This window comes from Peromyscus eremicus, chromosome 3 (assembly GCF_949786415.1).
Source record: "Peromyscus eremicus chromosome 3, PerEre_H2_v1, whole genome shotgun sequence".
Lineage (NCBI taxonomy): Eukaryota > Metazoa > Chordata > Mammalia > Rodentia > Cricetidae > Peromyscus > Peromyscus eremicus.
This window is the reverse complement of record NC_081418.1, coordinates 95,491,254-95,510,924: the sequence shown is the minus strand read 5'-3', so window position 1 is coordinate 95,510,924 and position 19,671 is coordinate 95,491,254. Positions and strand designations below refer to the sequence as shown.

Sequence of the window (19,671 nt, the reverse complement as noted above, 5' to 3'; positions counted from 1 at the left end):
CCAGTTTGTCTTTCGAGTGCATCACATTTTTGCAATTAAACACCCTCACTCCTGAGCAATGTTCACGACAGGCTTGTGCAGTGCTCTGGTACATGGAGCGCATTCACGACTCTCAAAGGAGTGTTTCCTTCTCCTGCCGCTCAGCCCTAGACCCAGATATCCTTAAACAACAGGGACAGAGTTTTCCTTCCTCGTTGTCCCTCAAGTGTGCCTGCAGACTTGAGCATGAGAGATACTAAGTTAATGAGCACATCTATCACAACGCCGCCTGCTTCTAGCAGGGATCGCACCGTGGAAGACATGAGTTGTGCTCCCCCCAAGCTTAGGTGCTCCCTCCTTACTAGTGATACCAGGGGAAGCCTGTGTGGTGACTGCTGGGTTCATGCTTATGCACAATCCTCTGACATGTGCACAACCACTAATAGCTGCTTAAAGTCTTCTAGTGCTGTTCTCAATAAACGGGCTGGGTGTAAGGTCTGCTCCTTAAGGGAAAGGTTCCCAAGAGCTCCTTCGCATTATGTGTTCAAGGGGCACAGACACTGCCCATCCCTACACTACCACTTTACTGCCATATTAAGGGTATGCCAGGCTTAGAAAATTTCCATTCTTAGGTATCAAGATGTCAGTCTCCCACCACAAGGGAGACTCTGAATTTTAAGTACTCATAGCCAGAATGTGGAAACAAACAGCAAATTTTCCTGTGTCTCCTACACCAACATGGGGGAAAACATCCTAGGGATGGCAGCAGCCCACCATAAACACGGACATCTAGAAGATGCCTTCATGCTGCACCACAAGATTTTAACGTGAGAACCTGCAGCTTCCACCTCCTTTCCCGTGACAGATCCCTCACTTATCCTGCCCTCCTCTTCATGCTTCTCACCTTTGCGGACAGTATGGAACTTGACATTGTCATCTTTTAATCAGGTTTTTGGCCGCTCACACACATGCTTGTCCTTTCAAAGACATGGGGACCCAAAGTGGTGCTGTCGTGACTTGGGAATTCTGTGAGTAGGAGACTTGGGTCTGTCTGTGCCCACGTGGCCCAGCTGTTAGAAGAGCTGGCAGGTAAGCGGGGTGTGTCCACATTGGTTAGTGTTTTGACTGTCTTTTCTCCGATCAGGCACCAGCCACAGGCTTATCACTGGTGTGTGGCAGAGCCCAGATTCTTCTCTTCATCCTGTAGCCTACTGAGTGATACAGCAAAGAGGTTAGCCTTCCCTGTAGCTACACAGTCACCAGAGGATGGTGGACCACCTAAGGAGGTGTGTGGCTCTCGGGAGCTCAGGCACTGAGGAGGGGTTTCCTGGGCATGACTTCACTGATTTTCACAACTCTGTGTGTGCTGAGTAGGCACATCACCTTCCTGTTCCACAGAGGGGGAGTAAACTCAGGTTTAGGATGAGCTCAGGTTCTACTGTTAGCATTTCTCAAGTTGTGCAATTCCTACATCAGGGTTCATTCTAGAAGATGGGTTTTTTTTGTTTTCCATTTTTGGTATTCTGTAAGAGGAAGGCAGTCTCTTAAGATCATAGTAAAACTCCCTCTCACTTCCTCCCGCTCTTACCAGGGACTCATGTGTCCTCCCAGACATCAGTTTGTCACACTGAGTTTCTGAGCACAGCCTCCTCTCAAGCAGTTCGTGACACAGTCCTAAATCTTTCCTGGTTCTTGGACTGAGTGAGTGTTGAAGCAGGTTAGCAGCATCCCTGGGTCCAGCATCCCGTTAGGTCTCCACAGCACAGTTCCTCCTAGCTCTGGACACCCCCTCTGTCTCCTGTCATTACCTAATGATCTCTAAGGACAGCCTGTGTCCTGATGAGAAACAATACACTAAGGCACTGGATGAGCAAAGATCCATATTGTTATTGGGAGTGGAAGAAAGAGCCCGCTGTCTTTACTTCCTGTTTGGAAGTTGAGCAGTATGGCCTGTTTCTTTGAGGTTCTAGGGATCACTAATTCAATCCTCAGTTTCCTGAGCACTGGGATGACAAGCAAGCACCAGGTCAGCTTAGCCATACTTCTTGACAGCTGCTGTTTGCTGAGTGTGCTGGTTGACTGAGAGTGCAAGCCTCTCTCTCTTCAGGCACCGGGATGGAAGGGATTCGGGATTTCAGGGTGTGCCTCCAGGCATCTCTGAAACTCTTTGTGCAGAAACACATTTCCTCAGGGCCTCATTTAGACATCTGGACATTTTCTGTATGTCTTAGTCACTCTGCTCTATTCCTTTAGATGCTTTGTTGAGAAACTGAAAAAAAGACCTTAGATATGGAATTACTGTCGGCACTGGGACGATAAAGAAGGTGGATCTTCCCTGTCTCAGTGGCCGACCTAAAATCTCCAGAGCAGCACAGAACTGCTCAGACAGAAGCCCCAGATCCCCAGCACTGGGGGAGGGGAGCTGGCGCTGCAGAGCAGCAGAGAGGAGCAGGATGGCAGGTTCGGGGTCAAGTCATGTGTGAGACATGGCTGCCTCTCCCGACCTGTCTTCTCTCTTTTCTGACATTAGAACTGTTCTCATTTGCTGTCAGTGCTGTATCTCAGACTGAAAAATCATTTTCCCAAGGCCAAGAGCCTGAAATGTCACCTCCTACAGAGGTACACCAGGGAGTACAAATACTGCCTGGCAGACAAGGTTGGTGTGAAGAGCAGAAAGACAGGAGGAGTGTATGACAGGCTACACGGCCTGTACCCTGGGACTGCGCTGTGGTCACCAGTGGAGTCTGTGATTTTAACAGACTAGTTCATTTTGGGGGAGTAAAGGCCAGTGACTCAAAACAGTCAATCTCCAGTGGTGATGTGGAGAATTCTCACATCAGCTTATGGGCCCAAGAGGGTGACTTGAGGACAGACGTCTGTGAACTTTCTGCCGTATCTACAGTAAGAGACCTGACCACAGCGAACTTTCTCACCAGAGCATAGGTGTTTCAGATGTCGGGTGTGAGAAATTTAGATCCTTGCTTGTCCCTAAAGCTTTCTGTAGCCATTCATCTTCCCAGTGGTGTGCAGTGGGTCTTGTTGGGGAGAGTCAGTTTTGGCTCATGGAGATGAGTCCAGGGCTCTGCAGTGCTCCAGTGTTGGGCCGCAGTGTACACTGGACTGCTGTGTGTCTGTCTGCTGGACTGTTCCCTAGTCTGGTGCTGGTGGTCTGCCGAGGGCCGAGCAGCTCTGATCCAAACATTCCTACAGCACTGAATAGAAGGGGTTTATTAATGACATTTTGTGTTTTTTATCTGTCACTGAATTCAAGTGATCTTCAGGAGCAAAATCGGAGGCTTTACTTCCGACTGGAATTCTCTTGAGACCGCCAAGACAGGTGGTGTAACTGTGGAGCTGGTTCAACTGTTCAGCATTGCTTGGGATACAGAATGCACCTATAGACATAGCTACAGAACGGAACTGTGTGTGACAGGTTACAGGGGACAGACAAAGAAGGGGCACCGAGATTACAGAAGGGAACTGTAGATGGCAGGTTACGGGGGACAGACAAAGAAGGGGCACCGAGATTACAGAAGGGAACTGTAGATGGCAGGTTATGGGGGACAGACAAAGAAGGGGCACCGAGATTACAGAAGGGAACTGTAGATGGCAGGTTACGGGGGACAGACAAGGAAGGGGCACCGAGATTACAGAAGGGAACTGTAGATGGCAGGTTACGGGGGACAGACAAGGAAGGGGCACTGAGATTACAGAAGGGAACTGTAGATGACAGGTTACGGGGGACAGACAAGGAAGGGGCACCGAGATTACAGAAGGGAACTGTAGATGGCAGGTTACGGGGGACAGACAAGGAAGGGGCACTGAGATTACAGAAGGGAACTGTAGATGGCAGGTTACGGGGGACAGACAAGGAAGGGGCACCGAGATTACAGAAGGGAACTGTAGATGGCAGGTTACGGGGGACAGACAAGGAAGGGGCACCGAGACTACAGCAAAGACTAAAATGAAGGCTGGAGAGTCTCAGTCCATAAAGTGCTTTCCAGGCAAGCATGAGGACCTGAGCCTAGCCCAAGAACGCAGCATTCATAATAATAATAAAAAATAATGCAGGGCTAGGAGTGCTTGCAACCCCAGCACTTAGAAGGCAGCTACAGGTCGACCCCTGGGGCTCACTGACCAGCCAGCCAGGCCAACTGTGTGAGTTTCCAGACCAGTTATAGACCCTTTCTCAGAAAAATAAGGTCGTCCATATCTGAAGAGGACACCAAAAATCTATGGCTAACCTCCACACTCCTGCATATGCATGCATACAAGCCAACAGAGACACAGACACACACACACACACACACACACACACACACACACACACACACACACACGATCCTGAGAAGATTGAGATTTATCTGTTACTGAAGACAGCTAGCAATTCAGTAAGTGAGGGGTGGCATTGTTCCATGGCTCTAGGGGTACTGAGGGAAGCATGGTTTCTGTGCTAGCATGTCAGACCTGAATAGAACTACACTCTGGACATCTCCATGCTGACAAAGCTTTTTCTTCTGAGACGTGAAGTATTGGCCTATATCCATTTCTCTTTAATAGAAGAAAAAAGAAGAGGAAGTGTTACAGACTGTTGCCTTCTGGGAAAAAAAATCAAGAACCTACAAAAACCATCTAAATAGTTTACCAAGGGAGACTCTGGTCCTGCAGGGCCAATTATTGGTGGTATAGAAAACAGTGGGGAGGTGGACCCTGGTGCACATGGTCATCTACAAAGCCCGCGGCTTCTTCAGTACAAACCACTTTGCAAGCCAGCACTGATGTGGCCTTGAGGAAGCCTCCGATGAGTTAGCCCCCAGCACATCGGCATCAGCCACTCAGCTCGGGGAAAGTGTGATGCTGACAAGGCCAGGTTAGTCACCACAGGTTCCTGACTTGGAAAAGACTTGTGTAGAAGTGGTCCCCATTGTGTCTGGGTCAGCCACACAGGAGTGAGACTGGAGCTCACTGGTCAGCTGAGGCAGTGCTGGTGGACAGGTGTCTGGAGTCTGGAGCACTGAACACCACAGAGAATGCTGTGTCCCCTTGTCCACGTCCTCAGGCTTTTGTGCCATGGATCCGCTGACTCTGCTGTGGGGACAGAACCTCATGTAATGAGTACTATGTGTATCCTTCCACCCTGTCTTGTAAAAATGGTCGTTGACATAGGTTAAGTCAGGTCCTATTTCTTCAAACATGTTGAAAGTCAGAACTTTTTATGGGCTCTGTAGAGATTTAAAAAGTCACAAGTAAATATCTACTGAAATCATCTCCCTTTGTAAGGAGTGTGTGGCGCTGCACTGTTTTTCTCCAAAAGCCAGACTCTTGGACATAACAGAGATGTGAAGGTAAGAGAATTTCCATTGCATGAGATCGTTCTCAGCATTTGGTAGACCCTCATAGGAAATCCTCAAGTGTAGCCAGGGAGATGGTGACTCCGTGGATGAAGCGCTAGCGGTGACTGTGTTAGGACCTGGGACAGAACCTCCAGAAAGCACATGACACCGGGGAGGGTTGGCCACCTCTGTATTCAAAGTTCTCTCAAGGTAAGGGGCCATGGAGACAGGAGAAGCCCCCGCTTCTGACAGCACAGCCAGTTGGGCAGACACAGCAGCACAGAAGAGACTCTGTTTGACCAAAACGTCAGGGAAGGACAGCACTTGAGGCCGTCTGCTCACCTCCGCAGGTGTGCTGAAGCACCTGTGTGTTCTTGCTCACACATGAATGCACATTTTCAAAATACAGATCATTAACACATACTCACAGATCACACGTAAAGGATTTAAAAAAGAAAACATACAAATGTCTCAGAAAAAAAGAAAGTTATCAAATATCTCAGTGAATTTGTTTTCCATTTGTTTTGTCTGACTTCTTAGCCGGAGCAGGCCTGACTTGAGATCTTGCCACCACGTATATATCATCAGGCCGAACTATTTGGAAGCTTCTAAATGATTGGTTGATTCCTGTCTTACCTTTCATGAGTCAAAACTTCCTCCTGAATGAGGAAGATCTTCAAACTGCAATGCCCTGTCTCAATTAGACACAGGTGAGTCAGTCAGCCTTCCTAAGCTGTGAGCTTGTGCAGTCAGGGACCAGCACACCTCCTGACACAGATGTGACAGTCAGCCTTCCCCAGCTGTGAGCCTGTGCAGTCAGGGACCAGCACACCTCCTGACACAGATGTGACAGCCAGCCTTCCCCAGCTGTGAGCCTGTGCAGTCAGGGACCAGCACACCTCCTGACACAGGTGTGACAGTCAGCCTTCCCCAGCTGTGAGCCTGTGCAGTCAGGGACCAGGACACCTCCTGGCACAGATGTGACAGCCAGCCTTCCCCAGCTGTGAGCCTGTGCAGTCAGGGACCAGCACACCTCCTGACACAGGTGTGACAGTCAGCCTTCCCCAGCTGTGAGCCTGTGCAGTCAGGGACCAGGACACCTCCTGACACAGGTGTGACAGTCAGCCTTCCCCAGCTGTGAGCCTGTGCAGTCAGGGACCAGCACACCTCCTGACACAGATGTGACAGTCAGCCTTCCCCAGCTGTGAGCCTGTGCAGTCAGGGACCAGGACACCTCTTGACACAGATGTGACAGTCAGCCTTCCCCAGCTGTGAGCCTGTGCAGTCAGCGACCAGGACACCTCCTGACACAGGTGTGACAGTCAGCCTTCCCCAGCTGTGAGCCTGTGCAGTCAGCGACCAGGACACCTCCTGACACAGATGTGACAGTCAGCCTTCCCCAGCTGTGAGCCTGTGCAGTCAGGGACCAGGACACCTCCTGACACAGGTGTGACAGTCAGCCTTCCCCAGCTGTGTGAGCCTGTGCAGTCAGTGACCAGGACACCTCCTGACACAGGTGTGACAGTCAGCCTTCCCCAGCTGTGAGCCTGTGCAGTCAGGGACCAGCACACCTCCTGACACAGATGTGACAGCCAGCCTTCCCCAGCTGTGAGCCTGTGCAGTCAGGGACCAGGACACCTCCTGACACAGGTGTGACAGTCAGCCTTCCCCAGCTGTGAGCCAGTGCACTCAGCAACCCTTACACTTCCAGATGCAGGTGAGAGAGTCAGATGTTTTCCCCAGCTGTGAGCCTGTGCAGTCAGGAATTCACACACTTGCAAAGTGCAGTGAAGGAGCAGGAGTAAGCTGTTCAGTTCCTGGTCATCTGGGAAAGGGAAAAGGAAAGGGGTGACTGGTCTCAGCTAGATTTAAGACCCTGTCACTGTGGCTTTGCTAGGCTTAGTGCACCGTCTTCACACACAGTTGGAGACTTGGGCTTCCGTTTTTCCAGGCCGCATGTGCACACTGATCGCCCCGCAGTTCCAGGGTCTCAAGGCGCTGCCCCATCCCAACAACGTTGCTTTATTGGGGACACTCTGTGGCTATATGCCTAAACATTCCCTCAACAGGTGGGAATTTCTGCAAGGTGGAAGCTCTGGAATACTTAGAGCAGTTTGGTGCAGTCTATGTCTGAAAGGCACAGACCAGGGAAGCCCCTTTGGTGAGTTTCAGTTTGAGGGGAGAGACCTGAGGATACAGGGACACCCAAGTCTACACCCCAGAGGCCAGAGGCCAGCAGACCTGGAGATCTGAACTCATGCCTATCCCAGGAGAGGCACAGAGGAAGTGTATTTTTCTATACCAATTTGTCCTGTGGCTCCCAGATGGCTTCACATTGCCCACCTGAGTTGAGGGTGGACCTTGACTACTGAGCCAGTGAACCCCTACATAAGTTTCTTTAGAATCACTTTATAGTCAAATCCAGAAATTTTGCTCCATCCACTCAAGCTGAGAGCAAAGTCCACAGTCACAGCTCCCAGTCAGTCTTGGCCTGACGTTTGAGAAGAAATTTTCTGCCCACATGTGGTATAATAGGAAGAGAAGCTCACGCAGGGAGTCCCAATGACTTAGAATTTCTATCCCAGGATGCCTGGTCTTGTTTGGGGACACAGGGTCCTGTGGGCTCAGACTACTCTCTTTTGCCCATCACAGTTCTGAGCATCAGAGTTCTGCGCCCTGTGATCTGGGGAATCATGGTGGGGCCAGTTGTTGAAGCTCCTTGGGCCTGCCTACCTGAGTATATCAGATATGGCTGGCTGGCTCACTGGGAATTCTTGGATTGTTTTGTCTTCTCAGACCCATCCAACTTGAACAGCCTTGTCCAGCGTCAGTTTACACACACATTTTTGCTACCAAGGAATGCTTCCAGAATCAATTGTATGTGGGATCCATGTCTAGAAGGTACAAGAGCAAAATGCTAGATGTCTCAGAAGTGTTTTAAAACTCAATAATATCCCCAAGTGTCCCAACTGGTTCCTATAATAGCCTTCCTTTAAGGCACGTATTCTGATTAATATAAGTTGCTCTTAAAAGATATTGGGGCACTACTGCTTGTTTTCTAAGACAAACCCTCAAGTAGAGACCTCAAGACTCAGAGGTTATAGAAATTCCGTATCAGACACTGTATGTGAGTGTCATCTCTTTTCATTCCCAATGTCATATTTACTCTGAATTCCTCAGCAGAGCTACTATTGGGAACGCAATGAACATCCTGCTTTTTTTTGTAAACATTGTTGTACCCTAGATGTCCCACAGGGAACAGTGGACTCTGGTGTTAGCATTTTCCCCGTCTTGTTCCTCACATTGATTGATCTTAACAGACCTCATTCTTTGCTTGATTCTTTTTCTTACTCATTTCTACTGTTGACTTCCTCTGCCAGGTTAGGTCATTGTTCAAGAAAAGGATTCAGAGAGATGGAGACAGACAGAAATGGAGGGAGACATAGGGGAGGGGCCGGTGGAGGAGAAGGAGGAGGAAGAAAAGGAGGAGAAGGAGGAGGAGGAGGAGGAGGAGGAGGAGGAAGAGGAAGAGGAAGAAAAAGAAAGAAAGAAAGAAAGAAAGAAAGAAAGAAAGAAAGAAAGAAAGAAAAGAAAAGAAAAGAGAGGATGAGGATGATTAGGATTAGGACAAAGAGGACAAGGTCTAGGAGGAGGACAACAATGACAATGATGACTAGGAGGAGGAGGAAGAGGAGGAGGAGGAAGAGGTCCATAAGTACTAGAGGAGGGAGGAAGAATTATATAGAGATGAGGAGAGATGGGAGGAGAGGAGAAGAGATAGAGAAAGTGAAAGAGATGAAGGGAGGGGTCTAGGAAAGGAGAGGTGAGAGAGGAGGAGAGGAAAGGGAAGGAAGGGGAAAGAGGAGAGGAAGATGGAGATGGGGAGGAGACTTGGGGCGGAGCTGCTGATCTTGAGTCTGCTTTTTCTCATTTCAGAACTGGAGTTCTCACACTGACACCTTTTGGAGTGGAAGAAATATCATTCTGCCCACGAGGGGTTCCATCTCCATGAACAGGACACACCTCTCTTCTGTGTATGATCTATTATGAGAAATCACAGCCATGTTTGCAGGCAGGACACAGAGCTGATAATTCCCGTCCTTTCTGACCCACTTGGAAGCTCAACCTCAGCACTCTCCTTCTTAGAAATCCATGAGGACCACGTGTCCAGGAAGCAGTGGGCACTGGAAACGGGTTCTCAGATCTGCCATCTGGTCACTTTCTATCTGAGAGGATGCTGACCCCTCCTGCTCCCTTTTCCTGACATCTGGGGATTCTAATACTGGTACTTTACAGGCTGTTGAGAGGATAAAGGATTAGGACTGGTGTAGCTCATGGGCAGAGTGTGTGGGCAGCATGCTTGAGGCCTGGACTCCATCCCCAGTAACACGGGGAAATAAGTAACAGCACAAAGAATGGAATCCATCAGCGTATTTGATGCTTATTAAATGTTACTTTGTTCTTCATCAATGTCATATAAAATAGGTAAATTTATAGCAACTCATAAATGAACATTTAATTGGGGCTTGCTTACAGTTTTAGGGGGTGAGTCCATTATCATCATGGTGGGGAGCATGCTGGCAGACATGGTGCTGGAGGAATAGCTGAGAGTTCTACATCTGGATCTGCAGGCAGCAGGAAAGGGGAGCCACTGGGCTTGGCATGGGCTTTTGGAACCTCCAAGCCCACTTCTAGTAACACACGTCCTCCAAAAGGCTACACCTCCAGTTCCTTCTCAAGTAGTTCCAATCCCAGATGACCAAGCACTCAAATCTATGACCTATGGGGGCCATTCTTACTGAAACCATAACCATCAGCTATCTGAATGCAAAGGGGAAAAACCATGTAAGATGGTAAATTAAGCATATTTGATTCTGGAATTTTGCCCAGAAAGTAGGGTTCTCACCTGCCTAGGAAGTGGTCTCTTCTCCCAGGTTGTGTCCGTGATAACACACTTAGTGTGATCAGATCTCTCAGGGTGTCAGATCAGACTCAGATCAATGAGATTCTGGCACGTTCCTCCACATCAGCCTGGACTTTTTCATTGAGTTTGGAGTCAGAGGAAATGCAATAACATAGTGAGAACTATGTCCCATAAAATATATAAGAGCCAGGGATGCAGCCACAGAGACCCAGGAAAGGCTAAGATTCTGGGATCAAAGTGCGAATTCCAAGAGGTGGAACTCGTGTGTGTGTGTGTGTGTGTGTGTGTGTGTGTGTGTGTGTGTGTGTTGTGTACTTTTCTATATGTGAGTGTGGTGTATGTATCTATCTGTGTAAATTGTCAACCTGTGTCATATATGTTCACTCATGTGTATGGATGGCACACTATGCTCATTCACAGAGCCCAGAGGAAGACACTGATGTGTCATCTATTAATGAAGCTTATTTCAGGGTAGAACAGTACATTAGGAGTTCATAGACACTAGAAATCGATTCTCTTAGATGGTATATTTGTTAACAGGTTAAGATGATACTTTCTGGCCAGGAACCAGTATGGCTGTAAGGGCCCGGCACACCCACGGCTGGCCTGCCTTGGGGTGCCTAGAGGATGGGTTATAATGCCGACACTCACTAACCGACTGAAGAAGAATGAAGGTCTCAGAGGGTCCCAGCCCTCATGTCTGACTCTGCTCAGAGGGCTTCTGTGAGAGACAAAGGTTTGTTAGAGAAGTAAGGCACAGAACTTGAACCTAACTGATGATGTGTAAAGTGAAGTTTCTGACTCAGGTAAGCTTGCTTTTGGATTGACTGGAAGCCCAGCTAAGGCTTACCACCAATGTGCAGTTTCAAGTAGACTCTGAGGTTCCTGATGCAGATAGCACAGTGTCTCCCCAGGTGAGGCGCTTGACTACAGCCTGGTACCCCAACACCGTGGAAACGGGGTCAGAGCTCCCAAGAGAATATCCTAGTGATGGCAGTGGCCTGGCTCCCACCAGAACCTTAGAGGGTGCTGTTTGGGGCTTGAACTCTTCACGCCTTGATCCTTTGGATTTTTGTGATCTGCAGAACATCACACGTGTGATAAGGACTTCTGGAACAAAGTAGGACCACCTCACAAGCTCTGTGAGACAAGAGAAGATGGCTGCAGCTCTGTGGACTGTGTCATATTGTCTAACGTAAAACAGCACGGGGTAGCCTTCCTCCCTGCCTCATACTCATTTGAGGCCCTCCAGATTGTCCAGTCCTGCAGCAATGTTGTCCTGATGACCATCTTCCTGACTGTACTGTGGCCACCAAATTCAACACAACACAAAAGTCTGTCTAGCCTAGAGAGGTCTGCTTGCCTGAACGTGTTTCCTTGAAGGCTGGAATTGCTCTAAAGTTGTAATGACCTCATCATTGAAGGGAGTGCTTGCTTCTGTCCTCCAACGAAGTGAGTCCTGCGAGGGGATGAGAGGACAGACACACTGTCAGTGGCAGACTCTGAACTCTGGGTACACGCTCTCTTCACTGCTTCTGCTAATGTTGGCCCTGCCTAAAAGGGAAGCTACCCAGAACACACTCCTTCTCCATGAAGTTCACTGAAACTCATATTTTATTTCATGTAAGTGTATTTTTAAGCAGATTTGTAATTTCTAAAAATGTGCTATTTAATTCTACAATAAAAGTTAACTTCTGTGACATGCTCTGGAGTCTTTTCTCTGACCAGGTATCACATGTTAAATGAGAGATGCCGTCGTCAGCAAATGGGACTGACGAGGTGCTGGAAGGCAACCTTTTCCTGGTTACTTTCTTTTTCCTCCTTTCTTTGTTTCCCTTTGTCCTTTTCTGTCTTTCTTGATTTTTTTTTTTTTATTGTGGCTGGATCTCAGTGTGAAGCAATGTCTGGCCTAGAACTCACTATGTAGTCCAGACTGGCCTGGAACTTACAAAGATCCACTTGCTTCTGCCTCCCAGGTGCTGGGATTAAAGACTTTTAATTCCTGTGGCTATAAATTTTAAAACGTATTCTTTGACGTTGTTCTCTATGTCTATAATGTGTCTTAATCATTTACTCTTCACTGTCCTCTTGCGTTCTCCAGCTCCTTCCGGAATCCCTGTTCCCAACACAGCCTCCCCACTTTTATGTTTTTAAAATGTATGTTTATTTACTCTGTGTGTGAGAGAGAGACAGAGACAGAGACAGAGATAGAATGCTAGAGGCTGTGTGGTGTTCAGGATAACTTGCAGGAATCAGTTCTCTGCTTCCACCCTGTGGGATCCCAGGATTAAACTCTGTCAGGCTTAATGGCAAGGGTCTTGTCCCCTGAAGCCAAATTGCCTGCCCCAGTTTCTGATTTTGAGCAATCTGCTGAGTTTCATTGGGGTTTCTTGCATGCGTGTGTTTGTGGGGTCCTGTTGGATCCTGGGCAACTTCCCAGGCTATACACCCCCTAAAGAAAAATGACTCCTCCTCCCTGCAAAACAGTTAGCTGCCAATAGCTACTCAGCTAGGGGTGAGGCGGGAGCCCTTACCCCGTGTGTGCTGGAACACTGAAGGGCTCCACCTTGTAAAGCTTTAGTTCCTCCACTTGTTGACTGAACCATTAGTAAAAAGCATACACTACTCCAGTTCCACTTCTGTTTATTCCACAGTTCACAATGACCTCGAACCCCTGACAAGGATGGCTGGCAGATTAGAAGAAAGTGTACAGTATACTGTCCCTCAGCCAGTGCCCCCCAACTCCTCTCAACTCCTCCATACTCTAATTCTGTGCTACATTTCTTGGCCAGTCCTGTTATTCAGTCCCAGGGCCATCTTTCCTTGCTTCTGCACCCTCACCCCACCCAATAGAGGACCCTCCTACAGAGTCCTCCCAAGAGCCAGGTATCAATGGCTCTGCTGCTGCCCTGGGAAACTCTTACCATGGTCAAAGGGCACTAGTGCCAGAGAGAGGAGTGAGGAGGCGGGGCTGCACCTGGGAGGTGGGAAGGCCCGTGAGCTTCAGAAGAGGGATGCTTCTGTGGATTCCTTCTGCAGGATGAGGCTGAGAGCTGCAGGATCTACTCCTCAGCTGCTTCTTAGCTCACTCCTCCAGTGCCCAAAGCAGTTGGACCCTATTACCATTTTGGAGGTGTGCATTGCTATGAGTGTAGGTGCGTGTGGGTGCATGTGGGTGCATGTGTGCACAACATGCAGGTGTGGAGGTCTGAGGACAAACTTGGGTGCTGGTTTTCAGGCACCATCCACATTCTGAGATAAGGTCTCTTGGCGGCCTGAAATTTTGCCACATGAGCAAAGCTTAGCGTGGTGCCTGGCTTTTCCATGGACCTCAGGGATCCAAACCGACGTCTCCAGGCTCCTGAGGTTGAGCACTCTACTGACTGAGCCTTCTCCCCAGCTTCCTATTGCCTTCTGAGTCTCCCCAAAGTCCTGCCTTTCTTGTCATCTTCTGTCTTGGGTCTCCTACAGATCCCGGGACTGGCAGTCTGGGCCCTTTGACTATGTTAAGAGTTTCCCAGGGCAGCAGCAGAGCCATTGATACCTGGCTCTTGGGAGGACTCTGTAGAAGGACCTTTCTACAGAGTCCTCTATTGGGTAGGGTGAGGGTGCAGAAGTAAGGAAAGATGGTCCTGGGACTGAATAACAGGACTGGCCAAGAAATGCAGCACAGAATTAGAGTATGGAGGAGTTGGGAGGAGTTGGGGGGCACTGGCTGAGGGACAGTGTACTGTACACTTTCTTCTAATCTGCCAGCCATCCTTGTCAGGGGTTCGAGGTCATTGTGAACTATGGAATAAACAGGAGTGGAACTGGAGTAGTGTACGCTTTTTACTGGCCTTTGGGTACCTTTCTCACACCTCTGAAAAGTTCACCTGAGCTGAGTCATGCCCCTCAGCTTTTCCTCTCAATGCTCTGAGAGCCTCCTGCACATGCGCTCTGGCCACCTTCTGCCTGGGCCCTCTCCATCTGTCTGGACAATAGCAGAGCTCCTACATCGTCTGGTTTAGAACCATCTTTCCTTCAGGGCCTCAATTTACCTCATGGGCTGTGCCAGGCAAGAGGGATGGGTACAGCTCCACCTTAGCCTTTGTAGCTGAGAGAGCAGCTTCCTGTATCTGTTTCCTCCTCTATGGCATGGCAGTGGCTAGAAAAGACCCTCTTGGGGCTAATGTGGGAATTGGAGCCACTGCATAGAACCCAGCCTGGAAGACATGTATGTTATTTCCTACTTGGAAGTTGAAGGCAGAAGGATCAGGAGTTCAAAGTCATCCTTCATGACAGCAAGTTAAAGGCCAGTCTAGACTTCATGAGATCCTCTCTCTAAAAGACAAGTTACTGTATAGGATGAGTTTAGAATCAAGTTTTCCACATAGGAGCCCAATGTGGCCAGCTTTGGCAAGCATTAATGTAAGCCTAGGAACTGTAGCCATGAGGTTGGATTCTCCAGAAGAGCTGCCAGCTTAAGTCATGCTGGGATCAAGAAAAAATGGGACTTGGTGGTTCGTGTTACTGGAGTTGTATCCATGCCAGTGGATTTCCACACGTTCCAGAAGAGAATTTGACATTGCTGCTTCTGTTGTTGCTGTTATAGCAATGGTGGCCACCGCTGCTACTGTTTCTGGGATTACCATTTCATAATTGCTTACTACAGCTAGCACAGTGGAGACCCTGGCAGCAAAAGTAGCTACTACAGTTAGTTAATCTTTCATTCTACTGGCCATGATAAATTTAATTCAATAGTTATATACATTTTGATTGGCTTTTAAAATTATAAATTTATAAACTCAAGTTCCATTTGCTTTTGGGATACCATCTTACAAGGACTCCAGTGTGCAGTAAGGCTTGTTAAGGAAGGGAATGGCTCAGTTGCCTTTAGCCTACTGGCTATGGGTGGGATAGGACCTCTGTCGGTCTTTTCTGTGTTGAACACACAGATTGCAAGCCCAGTGCCACTTTGAGATCTTTGGCAGCAGTTAACTCTGCAGCTCACACACGATTGAGCCTGTATGATAATGAGTATTCAGAGACGGGTAATGCCTGGGGGGCGCTCACCAACCTAAGACAGAGCACCTGTTTGGCCTTGGCAGGCGTCTCCATGACGGGTAAGGTGAGCTGCTGACATCCCACGCAACCTAAGTCAGAAGCTCATTTTTAAGTAAAAGGGGGACCTGTAGGGTCCTGGCCCCTGTTTTGGGTAACTGTTGCCTTGCTTGCTAACCTTGACCTTGATATCCTCCCTATGCTAATTCCCTGCCAGGTTCCACCCTCCTGAATGCTTAAGGGAAGTTCCTTGTCTGTGTATTCTGCATAATGGGTGTTAACAGCTTAGATGCAAGATTGTAAAACATCGGTAGCAAACTTCTGCCCTCCGGGGTTCTCCCATTGTGCTGTAAGCCTGTATTTAAGACCTCTTCCCTCCTTCAATAAACAGCATTTGGCATTAAAAAAAAAAGACTTCTATCCAGAAGCCCCTCAAAATTCAATAGTGGAGTGTGGGGGTCAGCAGAAGATGGAGTGGAGTGAGGAAGGACTAGAGAAGGACACAAGGTTACTTTGGCGAGTGACAACAATGTCTACTATATTGTCTAAGATGATGTCTCACAAATGCATCTATGTATCAAAATTTGCCAAGTTATTTGTTTTAAAAATATTCTCATTTTTTATGTCATTCTACCTCAATAAAACTGTTTAAAAATTAAAAAAAAAAGTTTTCCACATAGATCCCACCATCCATGTGTGCAGTGCTCACTGTGTTTTCCACATAGATCCCACTGTCCATGTGTGCAGAGCTCACTGTGTTTTCCACATAGATCCCACTGTCCACATATGCAGTGCGCACTGTGTTTTCCACATAGATCCCACTGTCCACATGTGCAGTGCTCACTGTGTTTTCCACATAGATCCCACCATCCATGTGTGCAGTGCTCACTGTGTTTTCCACATAGATCCCACTGTCCACATGTGCAGTGCTCACTGTGTTTCCCACATAGATCCCACTGTCCACATGTGCAGTGCTCACTGTGTTTCCCACATAGATCCCACTGTCCACATGTGCAGTGCTCACTGTGTTTCCCACATAGATCCCACTGTCCACGTGTGCAGTGCTCACTATGTTTCCACATAGATCCCACCATCCACATGTGCAGAGCTCACTGTGGTGAAGATTGACTTTCTGACTCCCTACTCACTCCAAGGAGAGTTCTCTCTAGCCTGGCCCTCAGCAGATGGGGAGACAATGCTTCAGAGCTTTAGAATGTGCACCAAGTTTAGTCCAGACTTCTCTGGCTGTGTCCTCTCCTGTGGCTCCCATCCCTGCCTGAGTGGCAGCTCCTCTGTGGCCAAAGCACACACAGGGCTCTGCACTGGCATTGTCTTGTGGCTCGTGGCTCTGAAGGCCCACGTGGAGAACAGGAAGGGTCTGTCAGTGTCCTGATGAGGAGATAATCTCTGTCTGTTCCCTAGGGAGTAAACTGGGGCCAGCACCTGTGTGTCTGTTCCCCGTCTCTGTTTCTGCTGGAGATGCACCTTTGACCACTGTGAAACCTGTGGTGGTGTGGCCAAGACAGTCACCCCAGCTTGCTTGTGGTGAAGGTGCAGGAAGGGAGCCAGGGAGAGCAGAAGGTTGACTCTTTACTGCATTCCTTCCAACTCCCCGAGTGAACAAGCAGCTTCCCCAATTTTATCTCATTTTTTATCTCTTTTCTCACTGCCCAGATGTGGGTTGACATGCCTGTGACTCCAGTATTCTAGAGCCTGAGGATGACTCTGCCATGTGGGCCTGAACTCTCTTCAGAGCCTCGGTCATGTTGCTCTCTGTCTGTCTATGGCATTAACAACTCGTCTAACAAATCCCTTGGCTAGAAGGCCAGTCCACCTCAGTGAACCCCTTGAGCCCCAAACCCAAGACCTTTCACAGAGCATACAGGAGCACCATGGAAAGAGGTTTTATGAAATAGGACATTGAACTGGAAAGAAAACAACACCTTGAAAACTTCCCATATTTAAAGCCATATTCCACACTCCCAAATCTTCCATGCACGATCATAGTAAGAACACACACTTTTAAAAAGGATTATACATGCAGTATTTATCTGTAGAGGCCATCCCATGTCCCTATGGCTTGTGGCCCTTGAAATCTTGTGTCATGTATTGCCTAGTCACTCATTCTAAAATTCCTAGATAGATTCACTCAGGCACCCCTGAAAACTTAGTGGCCCCGACATGGATTATATAGATTTCCTACCACTACCCCTGAAACCTTAGTGGCCCTGTCACAGATTATATCCATAGACTTCCTACCACTACCCCTGAAACCTTAGTGGCCCCGACACGGATTATATCCATAGATTTCCTACCACTACCACTCCAAGGGTAAATCATTAGCAACTCGGCCCTGACTCCTTTTATCACTGACACAAGAAGCTGGTGAGAATCGCTCAGAAGTCACAGCAGAAGCACTAATCAGGGACTTAAAAGCAAAAGGAGCTCATGGCAAGCTGGGCTGCAAATACGTGACCTTGCCCTTGAGGCCTGGCGTAACTTACCCTATGGCATTTCTCAAGTGCCTTTCTTTGCTATTTCCCATAAAGTCCACCAGGGCAAGCTGGCTCATGCTGCTTTGAAATATCATGAGAAAGCATACGGTATGCCTCCCCATGTTGCTTTCTTTAAACATAGTAATAGAATATAAATAGGAAAACATACATGTAGTAAAATATCAGCAGAAACAGCATCTTTAAAAGCCAGCTATAAGGTTTTTTAAATAATGGGCTCATGAGGACTCTGACCCGGTCAATGTATTGACCCTTTGGTGGGGTCATAATGTGAAGGCACTACTGGGAAGTGACAGAAACTAGCAAGTGGGGCCTTGTTAAAGGCAGTGTGGTGCAAGGGATGTGCTTCGAAACTTGGATCTTATGCCTGTCTCCCCCCCCCCCCACACACACAAGTCTCTGCATCAGTCTCCTTCTCCGACTCCTGCTGATGCTCTGCCCCACCACTGGTCCACAGTGATGAGGACAATGATGCTCTGCCCCACCACTGGTCCACAGTGATGAGGACAAGGATGCTCTGCCCCACCACTGGTCCACAGTGATGAGGACAAGGATGCTCTGCCCCATCACTGGTCCACAGTGATGAGGACAAGGATGCTCTGCTCCACCACTGGTCCACAGTGATGAGGACAAGGATGCTCTGCCCCACCACTGGTCCACAATGATGAGGACAATGATGTTCTGCCCCACCACTGGTCCACAGTGATGAGGACAAGGATGCTCTGCCCCATCACTGGTCCACAGTGATGAGGACAAGGATGCTCTGCCCCACCACTGGTCCACAGTGATGAGGACAATGATGCTCTACTCCACCACTGGGCCACAGTGATGAGGACAAGGATGCTCTGAAACAGCTGCAACTGTGAGACACAGTAAACTTCTCCTCCTTTGGGTTGTCCCCTCTGGTATTTTGTCACAGTGATGAAAACTGACTGACACAGCATCCTTCATGAATAGATTTGCCCTGGGCCACGAAAGAATCTGGTTAGGTGAAGGAGAGACACAATCCAGGCTTTCTGTGAAGCAGACATTCCTCTTACAGTGTTTTACCCAGCACTACTCAAGATGAAAATATTTGTATGTGAAGAAGTGTTTTGGTTTTTTTTTTTTTTTTTTTTTTGGCCAGGTGTGGTGGTGCATGCCTTTAACCCCAGCACTTAGAAGGCGGAGGTTGGCAAATCTCTGAGATGGAAGCCAGCCTGGTCTACAGAGTGAGTCCCAGGATGGCCAGGGTTACACAGAGAAACCCTGTCTCAAAAAAACAACAAAAAGATTTTGTTGAGCTGGGAATGTAGCTTAGTGGTAAAGGACCAGTCTGGTGTGCATGAGGCCCTGGGTGAATGTCTAACACCTCAAAAAGTATTGAAGGATACAGTTAATTGAATGATAATTAATAATAGTTAATTGAATAATAATTGGATAATTAAGTGAGTACAGTTAAAATAAGGCAGTATCTTTGTGGGTTTTTTTTTTTAGGCCACTAAATATGTGTAAATGCCTTTGTGAACCATGAAAAGTGATCTACCATTTACACGCATTCTAATGAGAGAGATAACATGAGAAAACATGTTTAAGTTTCTCTTTTCAGTGTGCAGATTTCATGACCATTTCTGGACTCTCTTGATATATACAAACATCGAATTGTCAGTTCTGAAAACACGAAAGGAGGTAAGATGTGTTGGCTCATTTTCCACAGTAAAATAACAACAACAAAAATCCACACAAATCCCCTTTTTCTGGACCTGTACTTTACCTGGCCTTCACTAATGTCTTCTTCCTCCAACTCTTCCGTTTTTTGCTTGGTCCTGCACCCAAGGTTGATAGAGAATGCTGGAGGGTCAAGATTCTATGCTGGCAGTTTGCAAACGGAAGTAAGCCA

The 19,671-nt window shown here is 48.1% G+C and overlaps 1 long non-coding RNA gene across 1 annotated transcript; it reads right to left on the bottom strand.

Moving 5' to 3' along the window:
* Positions 1–5,842: 5,842 nt before the first annotated feature.
* On the bottom strand, positions 5,843–19,640 carry LOC131907102 (uncharacterized). Its single transcript, XR_009378285.1, has 4 exons — positions 19,546–19,640; positions 10,219–11,695; positions 8,046–8,206; positions 5,843–7,137 (listed from the first exon to the last, which is right to left on the bottom strand). It is a non-coding gene; the product is annotated as an uncharacterized LOC131907102 (long non-coding RNA).
* Positions 19,641–19,671: the final 31 nt, after the last annotated feature.